Source organism: Zootoca vivipara, chromosome 8 (genome assembly GCF_965207765.1).
Source record: "Zootoca vivipara chromosome 8, rZooViv2.hap1.1, whole genome shotgun sequence".
NCBI lineage: Eukaryota > Metazoa > Chordata > Lepidosauria > Squamata > Lacertidae > Zootoca > Zootoca vivipara.
Window position 1 is genome coordinate 48,072,856 of NC_142591.1, and position 20,682 is coordinate 48,093,537.

A 20,682-nucleotide genomic window follows, 5' to 3' on the forward strand; every position below is an offset into this window, starting at 1 on the left:
TATTGTCCCGGGGCCTTTTCGGCTGTCTCTGGTTCCTTCTCTGCGGGGTCCTTTATTTCGGCGGACGGTCCTTTTAACTCTGCCAATACTGTTACTAGTTGTTTTACTAGATTAATTTCAGGATCGTGACTGCGAGTCCTATTAGCGACGGGACTGAGCTGGGGTGGCATTTCAGCAGGGCTTTGAACTTCAAGGTCCTCGTGGGGTGCTGGACTTAGGTTAGGCATGGCGGGGGTCGCAGACCTGCCCTCCGCTGCATTTAAGGGGTTTTGGACCTCCGCCCCCCGACGTTCATTTGGATTTCGAGGTGGCGGTGCCGAGGCTTCGGCAGGGCTGCAGAGCTGGTCTACCGGTTCCTCTATTATTGTTTCCTGATAAGGTGGGGGCTTCGGGTTTCTTTCCATTATCACTGGCATTTGTGGGGCAGTCGGACCTTCAGTCTTTTTAAGAAGGATTTTTGCCTTTTCAAATAAGTTTAGGTATCGAATTTGCAAGGGGTATTGGTCTTCCAGTGTTATTCTTAGTGCAGAGATTCGCTGGGCATTAAGGGAACCTCTCGGGATCCATTTTTCCCCCTCTGGATGGTCCGCAGTGACGCGGATCCAGTCTTTCTGACAGAGTCTTTTTAGCCGATTTTTGTCAAGTTTTTCCACCCCAGGTAATTCATGCCAATGTTCGAATATGAATTGTAATGGGCTTTCATCCTCAGAGTCCCCACTTTGGCGAAGCTTCCATTGAGCTTTGCCACGGCTGGGAGTCTGGGACAGGAATTCCTTTGAATTATGCGCACCCATGTTTATTCTGGCTCTTTATACTGCAGTTCTGGGTCCCCGACCCTGTTCCTGGACACTCTTAACTTCCCGAGTCTATGACTCACCCCCACGTCCTTGTGGTGTTCCTGCCTGCCGTTCGCGTGCACTAACTACTAGGCGGCCTGGTGCAGCTAGATACCTAAGGACCCCCTTCTGGTCATCAATTGCCTAGGGTCCTGCAGCAACTTTCCTGCCTCTTACAATCTAATAGAAAGACTACCTGCCCTGGACGCTTGCCCACGCAATGCCGGGTGGTTAGCCTTGGAAGGAAGGTTTTTTTTGAAAAGAACGGGTGACCTTGCGATCTAGAACAACCCCGTCACTTCCCGGTGGGGATCGGGGGTGTCTAGGGGCGGCTTCACCCGAAGATTAAGAGCAGAGGAATACGGAAAAAAGGTTGGGTAGATTGCTCAGAACTCCTGCGCCGATTGGCAGGAGCGAGCTGGGTCCGTCCTTCTGGGTATTTCGTTTAACGAAAGGACGGATCCCAAAGGCTCTAATTCTTCTTTATCCCTTATGCCTTTACAGCTTAGCTGCAACTAGAGCCCAAGATAAGAAACAGAAAAGGAGAGAACAGTGAAGAGTGAAGTTTTAGAATTTTAGTTGCTGCAGTAATCAGCCCACCGCGTGTCCCCTTTTAATACTCACGACCGATCCTTTCAGTCGAATCCCGTTGTCTCCAGCTTCCCACTGGTTCCTGAAGAAAAAACAGCCTTGTCCCTTTAAACGTTGCTTCGTCCTGGGGGTCCCGCTTGGACTCTCAATTACTACCAAGCGCCTCGGGTCCTGAGGTTGGTTTACCCCCCTGCAAAAGAGGCAAGGGCGCGCTGGGCTCCCCTTCCTCAGTGAACCCGGAGCTCAAGGCAAAACTGGGTCCCCGAAGTGGTCGCCAAACTGTTGTAAAAATTTACAGAGCTACACGGTCCTAGAATTAAGTGGATCCTTGACCCAGGAAGAGTCCAGGTATCCTGGCAGGCAGACGAAGTTTGAGCGTCTCCTGCCTACCAAATAACAGAGGCCAAACCAGGACGTACGAAGCAAGGTACTTTATTTATTAAATAATAAAGCTATTGCAATAGCGATCCGTCCACACAAGCAAGTTGAAGTGAAGGGACCCCGAACAAAGGAAGCTTCACAAATTTATAGGTTTCATTTCCAATAGTACAGAATTGCATAAAAGGTGGGGAAATGGGTTCTGGGAGGGGGTAATCGCGAGAGGACAAAGGGGTTGATGGAATTCTTGATGTAAGATATCATGGTGATAGTCCAGGTAATGATTATGCATGTCTCCTTATTGTTTGACAGGAAGACTCTGCGGATGTGGGAAGATTGTTGATAACACCTGTTTATCAAATAAAATTGTTGTTCTCACTGAAAGTGTGTATTTGAGTCGTGCTCTTTTAGACTGGCTAGGTGGCAGTGTGGTATCAAGAAACAGTGGAAACAGTCCGTAAAATATGTTGTGCCACAGAGGTGCCTATTAACTTGCAACAAAGTTTATACAAATATTCAACGTTTGCAATAGAGAGAAAGGACTACACTTAAAGTTAAAGAAGAAGAAGATATTATACAGTAACTAATAATACACAGAGAGGATACAATTCTAACAGCGGTAAAACGTTCACAGTTCAGAGCGATGTTTGACAGCTTATAACATTTTATCAAGGACAACGAACTAAAAGCTTAGAAGGGTGCATAAGTGGAAACCTTTGCAAATAGTAGAGTCAAACAATTAATTCTTCAGGATGGCAGGATTTTTTAAACAGGTACAATTTGATAGAAAGGTTCAAGGTATCAGTGCAAGGTTATATTATTGCGGTTTCGTAAATAGATACAGTTTCATACAGAGTAGAGAATAGGGAGATGCATCGGGTAACATGATAGAGGACACCATAACATTACTAAAGGAACAACGGAATAGTTTATTAGGGATAAATATATATATCTTAAAAAGGTCCATGGTTCAGCTGAATCTGGGTCATGAAAAGTACAAGGGAGGGCACCTCAGGCGGGGATTTGGGAGGGTGGAAGTTCCGAGAATGGGTGATCGTTATCGTTTTTGGTTATCTAGCTGGAGGTGCGATTATGCAAGTTTCCATGTGGGTGTGAGACAGGATTTAGCGATGGCTTATGTAAAAGGGTGCGTGTGTTTTCCAAGAGGTCTGGAGGAACTGTCTGGGTCAGCAGGGGATTAATTTACCTTGATACGGCAGAATAGGCTTCTCTTGACTTTTGAACCATGAAGTCAAGAAAATGGCTTCTCTCTGGCTAAACTGTCCCCTCTCTGTACATTGGTAGTCTCGTAATGCATGGGGGCAAATTCCTCTTACCCTGCCCCTTATAACATAACATAGCCTTAGAAGTGCACGTGTGTTTTTGTTTTTGGTTGCAAAGATACCATTTACCAAATAAATTTGATGACAGTTTTTAGTCAAAGTTGAAAGTTTCCAATAAGGTGTCATAAATGGAATGACACACTTTCAGGTGAACTCTTCTAACCGGGCATGCTTTTTTTAAAGTTCGCAACCATTTCATTTACAAATTTCTTTATTCTCATTAATTATGTTTCAGTTCTGTTAGTGTATCAACATGGCTAGCAACTCTTTATAAGTTAGGTTTGGGGTTTCAAGTGCTTACCCATGGTCCGTGTTTCCTTTGCAGCAAGATGTCCTTATGGTATACAGTTTATCACATATATACAACCTGATGGGTGGCGCTGTGGGTTAAACCACAGAGCCTAGGGATTTCTGATCAGAAGGTCAGCAGTTCGAATCCCCGTGACAGGGTGAGCTCCCGTTGCTCGGTCCCTGCTCCTGCCAACCTAGCAGTTTGAAAGCACGTCAAAGTGCAAGTAAATAAATAGGTACCGCTACAGCGGGAAGGTAAGCAGAGTTTCCTTGTGCTGCTCTGGTTCGCCAGAAGTGGCTTTCTCATGCTGGCCACATGACCTGGAAGCTGTATGCCAGCTCCCTCGGCCAATAACGCGAGATGAGCGCTGCAACCCCAGAGTCAGTCACGACTGGATCTAATGGTCAGGGGTCTCTTTACCATTACCTTACAACCTGATAGAGGGGTTCACAGCATTAACATCCCAATAAGGTATTGATTCTTTCATAGCCACAGCCTTGCATTCCAGCAAAAATCAGGCATGGCTCTGACTCTGCCTTCCCAGCCTGCTGCCTTGCTTCTAGCTTCCAGCTTGCGTGCACACACAACTCCACTCTCAATACTGCACTTTGTCTTTCAGACTACCAGCAAGTATACAAATTCATCCTTTCTGTGAACATTATGAGAACTTGCTGCTAGTCAATACATTGTAAAATATTTTGCTCACTAACAACTAAGTTAAAATTATGTCATGGCATATTGCTAAATTATGTTTTCTCAGTTTAAGTGTATATGTTCCTGGGAATCTCTGAATTTACAGTTTCATGCCAAATGTTCCCTTTAGTGATTTAAAGGGAATCAAATCTCTTACCGAATTTGGGCCAGGGAAACTTGGATGTAACTGCATGACCACAAATCCCTGAAATGGGACTCAGGAGAGTCATGGGATTTTGAGGCATCTTTTTGAACAACCTTCTTCTCTGTAGTATACACATGGAAAAATTTGTGATGAGAAATTGTCATAACTCCACATCCCTTTGCAACCCCTCCTTCCTGGATATTAACTTTCTTGGCCTTGTGAAAAGTTGTTGTTCTCAATAACTAAAACTGTTGTAGTAGACAGCACCCAATTTTATATACATATACAGTATAGTGGCAGAGGATATATTTTGCTGAAAATCTGCTCAAATGAAAATTTGTCTCTCTTGTAGTCTAAGCTTGCTACATTGTATGAAGGTGGCATAAATAAATAATGTGGTGTTTTGTTTTTTGAAAAACAAAGGATGTTAAAAGGTTTGTGTTATTTATTTCAAATCCAGTATACACCCCTTAAGCCACGTATGGTTTATGATCGAACTGTGTTTATATAAAAAATAAATATAATGTCATAATTAAGATAACTTAACCCAGGAAACATCCGGAATCATTTCGAATCATGTTTTAGGTCAGCGTTTCCCAAACTTGAGTCTCAAATTGTTTTGACTACAACTCTCATCAACCCTAGCTAGCAGGACCAGTGGTCAGGGATGATGGGAATTGGAGATCCAAGTTTGGGAAACCTTGTTTTAGGTTATTTATTTGGGCCTTGCCTGTGTTAAAACCATAGACCCGTCTAATTAAATTTAGGGTTGTGCACATTCATTGATCATACTGTGGAATCAGTCAATTTTGTTACTCATTCTGTGAACAATTGGTCTATGGAACTCACAGCTACCATTATGGAACTCACAAGTATGGTGAAAGCTTTATATTTCATGGACAAAGTGCTAAACTGTAGTCTGAGAGTGAAGGAGTAATTCAGTGCTTCATATTCCTTCTTTTTTAGAATATAATAAGCATTTTATAGAGAGGGTGGATATGGTCTAAACTCTAGACCACTACTCACATTGTGCCTTCCCTTCCCCTCTGTGCTCCCATAGCCAAAATGTTTAAAATAAAATAAAAAGCTACCTTTGCAGCAATGTGGAAGTGGTGGATATAACGTTCTATGAAAGTACAGAACTTTGTACCTGAGATTTGGTATCTATACTTTGATGTTCTACTCTGGGAACTGTAGTTTTGCTTAAGGTACTACTTGTGAAGAAATAAAACACAGGCATTTAATTGTCTGTAGGTTGGCAATAAGGTTCACTGCTGATTCTGACTAAAAATCAAAAGGGAATGTAAATATGCTGAGCTGGATAACTTGTAGTTTAGAAGTACTGTAGTTAATATCCTGAAGGCTGGATGGGATGACGTGAACAACCCGTGCATGGCATGAACCCACTTGAGGAGTTCTAGCTGAGTCATGTTTAACCCTCTGTTAGCGTAACTAAACCCTTCTTTGTTCCATCTCCCTTCCCACTCAGATGTATAAAAGAAGCAGAGAAACAATGCACAGTCCTTTAATTTTCTAATTTTATTTTCTAAGGGCAGCTGCTCAAGGTTCAAGGATATGATAAAAGTAACAACAAGCAAGGTAGACACAATCACAGTGTGCATTAATTCAGTGAGAAAATAATCAGATTTGTGCTTGTTTTGAGAAGTTCATACCACCATCAATAATCTTAACATGAAGCAGTTTTTAATGTGATTCATTGCAGGCTACAGCTGCTATCGCATTCAATTAGTTCTACTAGAGACTGGAATTTCCAGACCGTTCTGAACATTGGGAGATGAAATGCTCTGCTGACGTCAGGAGCTGCTCCTGGGAATGTTTTGCATTCCTCTTCCTGGCAGTGGTCAGGTGGCTTCCAGCAAGAAGGAAGGAACAGCCTCTTCCAAAAAGGAGGGGGGAGGGAACAAGGAGGGGAAAGAACAGTTTATAATAAAAGTATTGTGGAGGAGGCACTTTCAATGCAAGCCAGATTTGAAATTGGAACCAGATGCTTCACATTTGAAAGCTACATAAATGTTAAATGCATCTATTAGTGACTGCGATGGCTGAAGTATTTGGCTGTCTGCCACACTTTTAATCTCATTGCTCTGTACTGGAAAGAAAAAGAAAAAAGTTGAGAAAAACAGATTTATTTATTTATTGTTACTGAGCTTTAGACTAGTTTTTTTGGAGAATAATTTGAGGGCAGGAAGTCTCTTTTAGCAGAAAGCTGTACAATATAAAAGGGCCAATGAGATGCATATTTCTTAATTATGTTGTTATTGCTGTAAAATAATATATTCAATTCATCATGAAATGAAAAATGTAGTGATAGTAAAGATTATAAATGGAAGAGTGAATATCTTTAGTTGTTATAACACAGTTTATTTGCAAAGTATTTAGCTTGGCATCTGCATATTGAAATTGCATATTTAATTTGAGCAAAATATTAATGGAGCATCTGAAGTTAATGGCCACTCCTTACTTTATAACATGAAATGTGGGGACCTGCTGAGAATTCTCTGAGGATTCCTCACTCACTGAAATTTAAGCTAGATTGGGATTTAAGTTCTGTATCGGGAGGAATTGTGTCTGGACCAGAATGGTTTCTTGTCAAAGATTTCTAGGCAGCACTAGAAATTGCCATAAATGTGGATGTGGCTTATGGATCTCATCACAACATTCTGGAGCAAATCTCTACTTGTCCATGTTTACTAAGACATATTGTGACCTGGTGATGTCCCTAGGCCATGCCAAACTTCACCATTCATCTATTAAAAAGTATCTGCTATATTATGCAGGTCAGCTGTGTCATCAACTCTGCATTGTTGCGTGATGCTTCAGAGATCTCTGGAACGTTGTGATGACATTGTCAAATTGATGAAGTAGTAAGTATGTGATGTACCAGTGCATCTTTGAGTCAATTTTGTGATCAGCTTGGTGAAACTCAGGAGGTTTATGCAGTGTGTCAGTAGTCTTTAGGTTGGTTGCTTTGAGTCTAGTGTTCTTGGTGGACTTCAGAAAATATTCTGGGCCCATCAATACATTTTCAGAGTATAAAGTGATTGGTTCTAGCATCCCTAGATAAAATATCAAAAGGTATTTAGACCATATCAGACAACAGCTTGTTTATTGTCACACCACTGTCCTCTAGCAAACATTGGCTATGGTTTATTGAGGGAAATGACACATAAGTGTGCATTCTACATTGTTCTTTCTGCTCTTTTTATCGAAGCTTCTTATATGGAGCCAGGGGTTTCTTGGATGAGAATATTTTTCTTATGTTTGTTCTAACTAGGCTGGATTCAGCTACCAAGTTCCAGTTGTGGAGGCCTGTGTAAGGACTTCCATTCATGCAATGTGGTTCAACCCTCTCTTCCACAATACATTCCACATGCACCCCTGAATTTGGTTCAGGGGTTTGGAAGAGCCTCCAGAAAAGCACTTGGTGTGGCGGAATGGGGAATCAATCTGTCTGGCAAGCTGCAATTCTTGTGCCATAGCACTACACTGAATTCTACCCACTGAGTACACCAGCAATTAGTCTGACAGCACTGTCTAATTATTAGACTATAGAATTTGGACAAATAATATTGCTGGGATGAAGTTCCTCTGTAAACATTATTTACTAAAACTGAATTAGATGTGATCCTTTTGTGGTACATGACATTCTGCACTGACGATCGTAATACAACAAGTGCATCTTACATGTGGTAGGCGTGTCTTTCCAGATTAATATTACAGGCAAGGAGGCATGGTAATGGCAATGGGATGACAAGACGGCATCAAAGGGTTCAAAATTTCAATATTATGTACCTATCACTTCCATCTTCTAAGTGCATTAATAGGCACTAGAGCAAGACTGCAGAAAATGTCAACATACTTAGGTCCTGGAATGTTTCTGACTGGGAATCCAAAGCTTATTGCATTGCTGTTGTTGTTTTAATCTTCTCACGCTACAAAGCATTGGTATGAATCCTTCCCTTTACGTTATTTATTATAAAACAAGCACTCTCCTGAATGATAGGATGACTCGGTGCAAAGGAAGACAAAGGTCCTGTACCTTAATAATTGTGTAGAAGAGGGATTTTTGGCCAGGGAATGCTTGTCATTTCAAAGAACCACTCTTATGTCCTGTTTTGTATCTGAACACCCTTATTTGGGAAGTAGTTGTACTACATAACAGCTTTACCAGCTTTGAAACCAGTATCTTGGGGTTAAGGTTCAGTATAAAATGAACATTTTATGCTTTGCTATTTGATGTTGTCTTTGAGGCTTAAATCACATAGGTAAGTCTAAAGAATAACTTACTCATAAGCTGAACAGTGCTTATGTTTCATATCTTTATAAACAGTGTTCAGTGATGAAGAAGAAATATTCCCTCTATTAAAATAACTAAGCATTACCCTGTTTCTCATATTTTAAGACATACCCATAAAATAAGCCATAGCAGGATTTTTAAGCATTCGAGGAATATAAGCCATACCCCGAAAATAAGACATAGTGATAGGTGCAGCAGCAATGCCGGCCGCGGCAGGAGGAGGAGGAAAAAAATAAGACATCCCTTAAAAATAAGCCATAGTGTGTTTTTTTGGAGGAAAAAATAAATATAAGACATGTCTTATAATATGAGAAACACGGTATTTTTCTGCAACAAAGCGAATCACTGAAAGCAGCATGGTTGGTAACTGCCCAAAAATGTAATCTAATGCTTATGTGGCTCCAGTGAAATGTGCAAATCTTTGTGTGTTTCCTGGTATACACTGAATTGGATCTGCAGTTTCCTGCTATATGGGAGGAGTTAACACTGAGGAATTTCCAGAAATGTTGAGAACTGCTGACTCATAGTACACAAGCAAGTTATCCAGCTGAGGTTAGTTTCAGGGAGGTTTTGGAGTTCTTGGCTGAAGCGACTGAAAAGTATTGCAGTAACATACAATTTTATTTTTAGCAAGGTGGGGGGAGGCTGTTTTGCTTAGCATAAAATGCTTGCTGACCGACATTTCACAGTTTGAGTTATTTCTTTATCTATTTTTAGTATTTGGAAAGCAAATTGTTTTTCTGACATTACTGCCCTTTGCTGTTTGTCCCCTCCCCCCAAAAAAACATTGTTAAGACCTTGTAAAAGGCACTTCAGCTGTTAACAGTAGATCATAGTGGCTTTAAAGATGTAAATAAGAAGGTGATTTCCAAATTAAGTCAGAGTAAAGTCAATGGAATCAATGGACAAGTTACTAAAGTCCGTTGATTTCAATATGTGATTTAGTTGGATATCACCCATAGATCCAAAAAACTTGTTTGGAAATTGTATAGTCTACCAATATTTGATTCACGTTTTAAGAAGCCGTTTTGAACCTCATGGATCATATGTTGGGTTTATGCAAAAATAAAAAAGAGAATTTGTAATATGAATGGTAGTAGTCACTTTCATTTCAAAGGAAAAATTCCAAATGCACATAGATTCTAAAGCAGACATATATGTTGACCAAATACTATAGAGGCGGTCTTCCTGAACTTTACCTCAAGAACTATATCACACTTGATAGCTTTTTAGAGTCAAATTAAACTTATTAGTTGATGCTTTTATTGGCTGCATCTTAAACAATAGTTAATGGTTTATTGTGAATGTGGAGATTACTCATACTTTATTATTATTCTAGTTTGTATGTGAGCAACAAACAGTAATCTGTGGCTTAATGTTGCATTCAAACCGAGAATCGTGTTGTGTGTTGCTTAGACAAGCCACATTTGGAAAGGAGGAAAGTATATGCATATCCATAGTAAACCATTGTGCGTGAACACAGCCAATGGTATTTGCCTAGTAGTACATGGTCATCATGTATGTACATATATGAACATATGCTCCATCTAGGAGTTCCCAATTAATGTTTGTATTGCATTGTGTGTTCTGCATTGTTACAAACTCTTCTTCCATATGAACATCAATTTGTAAATAAATATTAATACTAATCATTTCTAAGATTTTCTGCAATATGTTAAAACGTGTCGTTGAGTAGAATGACATTTTAGCCTTCAGTCAAATTTCAGGTAAAAGTTTATTTGTAGTGAAATGATTTGATCTCTGTTCTTAGGTAACAGAAAGAAATCATTATTGTCCACACAAAGTGAAGCTTTTCAAGCAGTGAGTAGTGTTTAGTGTAGGAAAGCCCTTGGTTCAAAGCATTTTCTGTTAAGGCATTTAGCATTCTTTACAAGACTATGCAATGTTTTTAATATAGAAAGAACATGCTGTCTTGTCAATGTCAGTGCGGTGTTTGGAATTTGTTCCACAGTTCATTGAGGAGGAGCGTAAGTCATAAGCCAAATGTCAGAAATGATATTTAGATGTTTCATCCTATGATGGGTACAGTCTGTATTCAAAGAACATCCCAGTTTATATGTAAATAGAAGTTTAAAAAAAACCTACTTTTAAATGTAGTGAACAGCCACAATAAAGTCACTTTTATCTGTACTGTGCTTGCAGGCATAGTTTTGAAATGCATAACATTTCTGTTGAGTTTAGAAGTGAAAAGCCAGGATGAGCAGGAACATTCCAGTGTTAGCAAATCTTTCATTTGGAAAGCTGTTGCTACACGTGATTTGTTTTGCAGAAAGAGGTTGAAATTGTTATAGCAGGAATGGGAACTAATGTGTTGATGTGTGCTGGTAGTGGTATTCTTGTGGTTGTACTTGGAATACTTTATCTAAAATGTCTGTGATGAAAGTGTTTGTTCACTCTTAACATGCGTACTGTACATTGAAAATCTTGCAGATTTTTACATTCTGAACCTGGATTGTACGAGCACAGCTTAAAATTGTGTCAAGCAGGAATACATTCCTTCCAAATGTGTTTATTTAGTTAGAATATTGGAATAGTTAATCGGCAAATCCCTCACCCCTAATCATACGTGTTATAGTCCTTGTGGGATATTTGAGAATGGAGAGTTTTAAATATAAATTGTTATCTATAATTGAACTCCCTCTCTGATAAACAAATGAAATAAATGCCCATACTATATATATATATTCTCTACCAGGAGCAGCAAAACATGCTGAAAGGATTGGGAAGTCCCCTTCTCTGGGTCAACAGAAGGCAGGAAAAGGACACTAACTTCCTGGGTGAGGGTGGACTTCCTCATCTAACAAGTATGTTTCCTGCCTTGGAACAGGCATGTCTCAGTGAGACCTCTTCCAAAGCCATTTGTTAGCAACATTCTTATTTGAAAAGCAAACAAAAAACTTTAACATAGAGGAATGAGAAAGAAGACTGTTGTTTTCTTCTTCTCCCCACCCCATCACTGTTTTTAGTCTTATTAGGGAACCTAGACCAGCGAAGCATTCACCTAGGAATTTCCAGGAGGACTTCTGTAATTCCTTATTCCTGAGCTGTGGGACAAAAAATAGGGCCAGGAAGCGCTTGATCAGTCCTCCCCCAGCCTACCTCTGATTTCTCCAGACTCTCTAAGCTCCCTATCTCCCCTTCTTTCCCAGTGGGTCCCCTGAAGTGTGTCCTCCATTTAGGGGTGATAAGCCCATCACTCACCCCCCTCACAGAGGTTTCATAATCTGTTCCTCAGGGTGGGGTTGGAGTTGTGAGTGGCGGCTTTCACCAGATGCACCAAGAAATTGAAGTCAAGTTTCTGAAGTCTCAAAATGTGTGTCTGTGTGTGTGCTTCAGAAAGGGAGAATATTTCATTTTAGCTCAAAATAGGCTTGGCGCCCCCACCCTATTCTATTTAGTGTAAATAAAGTGTCATTTATGTGCATACTGCCATACCAAGTACTACTGATTTAACAAATCACTACACCAAGGAGTTTACAATCAAAATATAGACATGGGGGAGCAAAGAGTAAAGGAAGAGAGGCATAGAGGCAGTGGTAAATTGCTCTAGATCATCTCATCCACCTGTCCAGCCTGCTTGTACTCAGACTTTTATTTTGTAAGATGAGGGGGGGTGGGAATCACAAGATTAAGTCCTGCTGGTGGTAACTAGTTGTTGTCGTTTAGTCATGTCCGACTCTTCGTGACCCCATGGACCAGAGCACGCCAGGCACTCCTGTCTTCCACTGCCCCACAGTTTGGTTAAACTCATGTTGGTGGCTTCGAGAACACTGTCCAACCATCTCATCCTCTGTTGTCCCCTTCTCCTTGTGCCCTCCATCTTTCCCAACATCAGGGTCTTTTCCAGGGAGTCTTCTCTTCTCATGAGGTGGCCAAAGTATTGGAGCCTCAGCTTTAGGATCTGTCCTTCCAGGGAGCACTCAGGGCTGATTTCCTTCAGAATGGATAGGTTTGATCTTCTTGCAGTCCATGGGACTCTCAAGAGTCTCCTCCAGCACCATAATTCAAAAGGATCAATTCTTCAGTGATCAGCCTTCTTTATGGTCCAGCTCTCACTCCCACACATCACTACTGGGAAAACCATAGCTTTAACTATACGGACCTTTGTCGGCAAGGTGATGTCTCTGCTTTTTAAGATGCTGTCTAGGTTTGTCATTGCTTTTCTCCCAAGAAGCAATGTGATCTGCAGTGATCATGGAAACCAAGAAAGTAAAATCTCTCACTGCCTCCATTTCTTCCCCTTCTATTTGCCAAGAGGTGATGGGACCAGTGGCCATGATCTTAGTTTTTTTATGTTGAGCTTCAGACTGGTGGTGACTACTGTAGTAGACTTTAAAAGTATATTCTGCTAGTGACAATAAATCCCTGAACTTTGAGAATCCTAGGTATTGTCAGCAACTAATATTGCAGTAGGAGGCTTCTGCAGCTATAACTACAGTCATACCTCGGTTTAAGTACGCTTCGGTTTGAATACTTTCAGTTTAAGTACGTACTCCGCGGACCCGTCCGGAACGGATTAATCCACTTTTCATTACTTTCAATGGGAAAGTTCACTTCAGGTTAAGTACGCTTCAGGTTAAGTACTCCGCGGACCGTCTGGAACGGATTAATCCACTTTCCATTACTTTCAATGGGAAAGTTCACTTCAGGTTAAGTACAGACTTCCGGAACCAATTGTGTACTTAAACTGAGGTACCACTGTATTTTTAAAATCTTTTTTGGGGGGTGGGAGGACGTTCCCTGAGGACTCTTCCTCAGGACAACTGCTTTTATAAGTCAAAGCTTTCAGAATGTCCTGATCCTCTATGAGAAATTTTGTCTGTTTTCTGTAAGTCTCCATTATAACGCTAACTTTTTTTTTATTATACTGTACTTTTATTCTTCTTTTCAGATGAATACTTCTCCCATCAAAATAAAAATGAGAGTCAGACCTTTCCCTCAGGCTTACAAACTATAAAAAGGAACAAAACACACCAGAGTAGTAGGGTGGAGAATGAGAGGAATCTTGATCAGTTTTTTCCCTTATTTGTTAATGTAGAATCTGCTTTGGGTGTAGGGTGCTGTTGTTTTCAATATTAGGTGAGTTCTTATAGAACCTCCCTAATGTAATTTTCTCCACTATTACCGTGACCCATTCTTTGACGCTAGCCTATTCCCAACCATTTAACAGATAAAATTGCTGGCTCCTGCTCCACTTACTTGCTGTGAGATAAATGTTTGGGTTATCATCAGATAAAAGTTTTGGGTTTTTTTTGCTAAAAAACAAAATATCTGTTTTAAGGGATGACCTACCCTTGCTTTAGACCAGGTTTCTTGTTACAGTTATGATGAAAATTATTCCTCTTGTAAGAGATTGAATGCCATTCTTGTGTATTTGCTTAAGAACTCAATCCAGTCATTGTGTTTGCAGTTTGGCTGTCTGCCTTCTTCCAAGTACCATAACTGACTAAAATGAGCAACTCCCTGGGAGAACAGAATCCTGGGGAAAAAGAGGGGGAAACCCACAGAGGTGAATGAGTTCATTTATGTTCTGTGCCAGAGGTCAACTCATAGTTCTATTGTATGATACTCTCAGAAAATTTCAACTTTTCTTCATAAGCTCTGTTTGAGTAGCATGTCAAAATACATTAAAACAAATTTCAACATGGCTGCTTTTTAGTTTATCGGGTTAGCTTTTTAAAAGTGCTAGTATGAGTATCATGTTCATGTGTAAAGGCTTAGAGATAAAGGTTTTCAGCTTCTGAAATCTAAGAGATTATTATTTTTACTAATTGTATTTATTAGATTTATATACCACCCTTCATCAAAAGATCTCATGGCGGTGCGCAAGTGCTCTTTATTCATGGTAGCTGACTCCTTTTAAATATTGTGTTTTACTATGTTGCAACTCAAAATGTGAGCAAAGTAAGGCTGCTGTTTCCCCATTTTTTATATTCAATTTTGTATATTTAAATATTCAAAAAACCGAAAGAATAATTAACAATTACAGCACACATCCAAAAAAAAGTGTGTTACCTTTAACCTTGTGCCTGCACTATTCTTCTGTTATTCTTCTAAAGCAGGGGTCTCCAAACTTACCGGGCTTCGGGCTGGTGTCTGCAGCGCTGATTGCACGGCAGGCCAGAGGGCACGGAAGCACGCGCCCATACGCGTGCGCACACGCTATTTCTGGCGCACTTCCGGGTCACAGGAGCACCGGAAATAGCTTGTGCGCATGGGCCTCCTCCGACCCGGAAGTGCGCTGGAAATGACATTTGCGCATGCGCACAAGCTATTTCCAGTGTTCCTGCGACCCGGAAGTGGGTAGCCACGCCGTGCTGCACCGTTAAGAGCGGGCCTTGGCAGCGGACGGGGAGGGTTGCCACAGGTCGCGGCAGCAGACGGCAAGGGTCGCCACGGACTGGATAAATCAGCCCTTTGGGCCATATCCAGCCCATGGGCCATAGTCTGGGGATCCCTTTTCTAAAGTGACCCTGAGAAAACACATGATTGTTAGGTGAAGCTCTTGGATAACAATTCATACAAGGTGTAAACAACTTTTTCGTATATCGGATCCTGTTCCCACAGAGGCCAGCCAGATGCCTGTGGGACACTGGCAAGTAGAACTTGAACTCAAGAGTCCATTTCTGTGGCTTCCATATTTAGAAATATTATTGGCTGTGACTGTAGAGGCAGAACATAACCATCATGACTAGTAGCCATTGATAGCCTTATCCTCCATGAATTTATTCATCCAGTCCTCTTTTAAAGCCATCCAAGTTGGTGGCCATCACTTCTTTCTGTGGCAGCAAGTTCTATATTTAATTATGGACCGTGTGAAGCACTGAAAACCTTAAAAAAGGTGGCAAAGCATCTTTTTAACTGATTGCGACAGGAAAGCCAAACGGAGCTGAATAGTTTTCAGTTTGGAACAAATCATCCTCCAGGAACGAGGGTGAAAATGTTTATGATTGTTCACATGGTGGAAGAACAGAAAATGCATTGAGAGTCCAGGGCACCTGATCGCAACTCAGAGAGGCCGTAAAGCATGGTTAAACCAATCAGTCTGTCCATGAGCTGCATGCAACTTGTGCTCTGCTGCTTTGCTCCTCTCTTCCTCCAGTTGGAGAAACAAATAATGGAGCATCTAGCTTAGTGTTGCATCTGAACCAGCAAACAAACAACCAAGATTTGTTTTAAGCTTCCCGGTTTGTTTGGAAGAAACATACATGCACTGGTTTGTATGAAACAGCAAGGCAGCCACTCTGGTTAGATTGCAGCTTGTGTGCAGTCTAATTTGCCTATCATGTCCCAAGTTCAGTCCCTGGTGTTTCTGAGTAGGGCTGGGAAAAAGGTTTTCCTGAAACTCTGGAGAGCTGCTGCCTGTCTGTGTAGATAATGCTGAGCTAGATAAAACTGGCATTCTGCCCCCTCCCTCCAGTTGCTGTGACTGAGTGGCTAATCTTTTGCCCCAAGGGCTCTGGAAGTGGATGTGTATCACATAGACAACACTCAGGCATACACATGCAGAATAGTTGAGGAAGGGGGTTATCATCTGTTCCCACTCATCAAATTATTGATGGTGGGGGCATGATTTGCATTTCCATCAGGGTTTAGACCTCTCCTTCCATACTGCTAGTGTGCCTACTTTAATTTTCTTTCTTTCTGCCACTTCTGCCAAAATGTGGGTTTTTGGAGGGGCTGGAAAAAATTGTTTGGAGGTCTGGGTAAAATCCCTGAACTGCTAGCCACCGCTGGTTTATCACTTTAGTGTTGCATCCAACCATAGCTAATGAGAGAAAGAGAGGGGGGAACCAAATCATCTGGATCAGGCATCCCCAAACTTCGGCCCTCCAGATGTTTTAGACTACAATTCTCATCATCCCTGACCACTGGTCCTCTTAGCTAGGGATCATGGGAGTTGTAGGCCAAAACATCTGGAAGGCCGCAGTTTGGGGATGCCTGATCTGGATATTTTGCCTATGTTGAGATTGAACTAAGAATATAGGACGTGTACGTGTGTGTAATATATGAAGAATTAAGTAACAGTTTTTAATCTAAAATGTGATTTTGAATTGATCACTGAAAACATTTTAACAATACTTTCTTTTCATGTAATTGTAAAGTTAACCTTCATCTTGTTGTTATAGCACCAAATAATTATGCACAATTCCTTTGTAGTGGAATGTGTGATTGAAAGCATGCTGTTCCATTGCGTCATTTGTTTGAAATAATAATACGAGCTCTGGTGCTTGACTGATGGTTTAAGACACTATCTTTATGTAATATCCAAAGATCACAAATTGAACATATACAGACAATAGAAGAACAAATCTGTTCACATACTGATATCCAACCTTGCATTTCTATGGAATCTGATCTGGGGCACATCCGCATTTACATTTTTTATTGCTAGTATCACATGAAAAGTTGTAAAGGCTGAGAAGGCAAAATGGTTTTCATTCTTTTGGAACCACTTTTATCTGCTGTTCTAGAAACTGAAAATTAAGCTACTATTGTGATTGCCATGGATTTGAATAATATTGTAGGGATTATTTTGTTTTCAGTCAGTGTAAATACAGCAACAGAGTCATCTATGCTTGGGATGGGGAACTGGTGACCCTCTATGTTGTTGTATTCCATCTCCCTTCATCCTTGGCCACTGATCCCTGATCCAAACCTTCCCAGAATTACTGGTTTAGTGCACTGCTCTGTGCTGTACTGCTGTATGTGTACATTTATGGTTGGGACATAAATGTTTTGGACATAAATGTTGATTGTGGATTATGAAAACATATATATGATGTGAAGGAAAGCTTCCTCTTTAGATTTAAGACTTTATTCCTTAACTGAGTTTTAACCTCATACAATGCAGTCCTAACCATGTCTACTCAGAATTAAGTCCTGCTTAGTTCAGGTGGCTTAAAAGGTAAAGAGACCCCTGACCATTAGGTCCAGCCATGACCGACTTTGGGATTGCGCGCTCATCTCGCATTATTGGCTGAGGGAGCCGGTGTACAGCTTCCATGTCATGTGGCCAGTATGACAAAGCCACTTCTGGCAAACCAGAGCAGCACATGGAAACGCCATTTACCTTCCCGCTGTAGCGGTACCTACTGTATTTATTTACTTCTACTTCATTTATCTACTTCAGTGTTTTTCAACCTTTTTTGGGCAAAGGCACACTTGTTCCATGAAAAAAATCACGAGGCACACCACCATTAAAAAGGTTAAAAAATTTAACTCTGTGCCTATATTGACTATATATAAAGTAAGGGCTACTGCAAATGTGGCATTCATCATATATTGATAATACCTCTGTACAAAGTGCCAGAGAGGGAGGTGACCTGTCAGATAAATTTTAAGTGAGACTTTTCTATTGCCACTTGATAAACAAGAAGGGAAGGTGGTGAGGATGAGTTCAAGGACTTGTGTGGTTTGCAGAGTTGGCGGGAGGCAATCTAGACCACATCATGCTCCTGAATGTTTTTGTTTAGAATATAGCTTGCTTTGACCAAGCCCAATTTGATATCAAACCATGGAGAATTTGTTAGTCCTAAATTGATCCCAAGTTCTCCAGGGGTAAAGCGACAGCCACTGGCAGCCTTTCAGGATGGGGACCTCATTACTGTGATCCCACAGGACACGGTAAGTGTGTTCTTGAGGATACAGCACCATATTACTAATCGGCTGGAGCTGAGAGTGAATTGCTTGGCAATAATTAGCATCCCAAAATCTACTATACCGATACTAAAACAGAAAATTTAATTAAGTTGTAAGGACTAGAGAGCCTCAAAGTTAGACCCATTGAGAGTTAGATGTTAGTGATTCTCTGTGAAACATAATATGATGTTTATTTTAAAAATATCCATTGGAACCCGCACGACCCCCCGGGAGCAACGGGCCTGCCCCTCCTAGTCCAGGCCAGGCGCCTCACCTTCTGCAGGGCGCGCACGTGCTCCTCGCCGAAGAGGCCGCTCACTCCCTCGTAGACGCCGCTGGCTGCCCTCCGGAGGCTGTTCTGCTTGTCGGCCCACGGCCTCGCGCCGACCAAGCCCCGGACGCCGCCAGCAAGAGGAGCGAGAGCGAGACAAACAGCAGCAGCACCCGCCGGCCGCCTCTCACGTCCAAGGCCATGGTGGTGGCTGTTGAGAGCTGCGCTCGCCCCGCGTCGTGACCCGGCCGGCTTCCTTTCCGGTGGGTCAGTGCTATGCAATGGCGGCCGCCAGGCACATGACAAGGCAGCAAATCGCCCTTCTCGTCGCCGCACGTCGCGGCACACCAGCCAGCGTCTCGCGGCACACTAGTGTGCCGTGGAACAGCGGTTGAGAAACGCTGATCTACTTGCACTTTAACTGCAGGAGCCGGGACTGAGCAACGGGAGCTCACCCCGCCACGGGGATTTGAACCACCGACCTTCTGATCGGCAAGCCCTAGGCTCTGTGGTTTAACCCACAGCGTGAGTACACAGTGAGTAACCCATGGTGGCTTACTCACAGGTAAATGGATGGTAGTTGCCTTCATATTAAATTACTTTTCAGCCCCTGGTCTACTGGCAGGTAAACAGAAAGTGTGAGTTTTGTAAAGCCAAAACTGTCCCTGTAATACTAACCTGTCTGATAATAGGGACTGGAACATCCTTCCCCTTGATAGTGGAATCAAACAGCATAGGAGGTAAAGGATTATGATGGTGTCTTTCTCTACTGGGTCAAGAGGTGTCACCAGGCCAGAGGCAGAGGAGGAAAAGAGAATTCAGTATGGCCTTCCGCCCCCCAAAAAAGGGGATACAGAAGCAAATTTTTGGCTTAGAAAAGATTCAGTTGCAGGATTAACATTAATTACTCTATTTGTAGGTTAACTAAAGTGACTATAGAATTGTTCTCTTAATTCTAGAACTTTGAGAGCAGTGAATTTATCTACATTAAAATGTCTCTTTCTACTCCATAAATGAATGCAAGTATCTTTGAAAATTCTATGCATCTATTTGGTTTCTGGTTTTGTTCTCTTGTCAGTAGAGTCTTATCTCAATGTCTCTGAATCTTCATGGCCTGAGGAAGTTGACCTTCTCTCCAGTTGCATTTCACTGAAGTCAAGAGTACAGGCGAGGCTCATAGCCCGAGAGACAGAACTTACAAATGTAGAATTTACTCATGCAGAGAATAAAAATAATTGCAGAACTATATATTTATTTACTAAAAGCAAAGCTCATTTTTCTACTTGATTTTTTCCCCTACATTCTGTTCCATCATTTCTGTTATCCAGCACAGGCACATAAAACTTTAAAGTACACAAGAGAACTCTTTTGCATTCTGTAAAGATAAAGATTTAATATTTAGCTCCAAGGGTGACAATTCTGCATTAAGGCATTCAGTACACCAGTAGCATGAAGCAAGTTGTAAATCTACACTTGTGAGTGGGAAAATGCTGTAGGCTGGTGTTGTTGTTTTTAGTGCTTCTCCCTTCCATAAAAACATTGGTTTGGGGGCTACTACTAGGTATTGTGTGGAAGAAAACTTGGGAAGCCTACATGACACACACAGCCCTGTTTGTGTGCAAACACTCGAAATAGTTTATTTCTGCTCTCCTGTTGGTGTTCTGCAATTACTAGACTTCATTAAATTGGTTAAATTGCCTACGCAATTGGTTAAATTGCCTACGCCACGCCCCCAGGGGCTCTCCTGGTGATGTGGGGGCAAGATCCAGCACCCTTTGTGAGCAAGAGACCATGTAGTCTGCTTGTAACACTGGCCCACTCGGAAGTGGACTGGCCTTGCGGAATATCTTCAGGAGAAGAAAAGGCTAAGAAGTAAACCCTACAAAAATCTGGAGTGGAGTCCCTAAGACGGGTGGATGGCGCCTTGTACTCCGCCTTCTGGCAACTCCTGCAGTCTTTTGGTGCAAAATGTCTTGCTCTGCTTTCCTTTGGACTACATGAACAAGGGTGAGAGGGGAATCTTGTCATTTGGGCAGCCCAGGGCCCTTCTACATACACTGCCCAGGCTTGCATTCTGGGGAGGTCACTTTGGTGCTGCTAGCTTCACCCCCAGAGGTGCACTCCACCATCTCTTGAGACAGACAGATGCCAA

The 20,682-nt window shown here is 41.7% G+C and overlaps 1 protein-coding gene and 1 long non-coding RNA gene across 7 annotated transcripts in view; both read left to right on the forward strand.

Annotated features, from left to right (window-relative positions):
- Positions 1–20,682, forward strand: part of SPIDR (scaffold protein involved in DNA repair) — a 182,306-nt gene that overhangs the window by 93,285 nt on the left and 68,339 nt on the right. The gene's annotated exons all lie outside the window — the stretch shown is intronic.
- LOC148684841 (uncharacterized) lies at positions 1,249–2,192 on the forward strand. The gene is made up of 2 exons (XR_015951483.1): positions 1,249–1,854; positions 2,118–2,192. It is a non-coding gene; the product is annotated as an uncharacterized LOC148684841 (long non-coding RNA).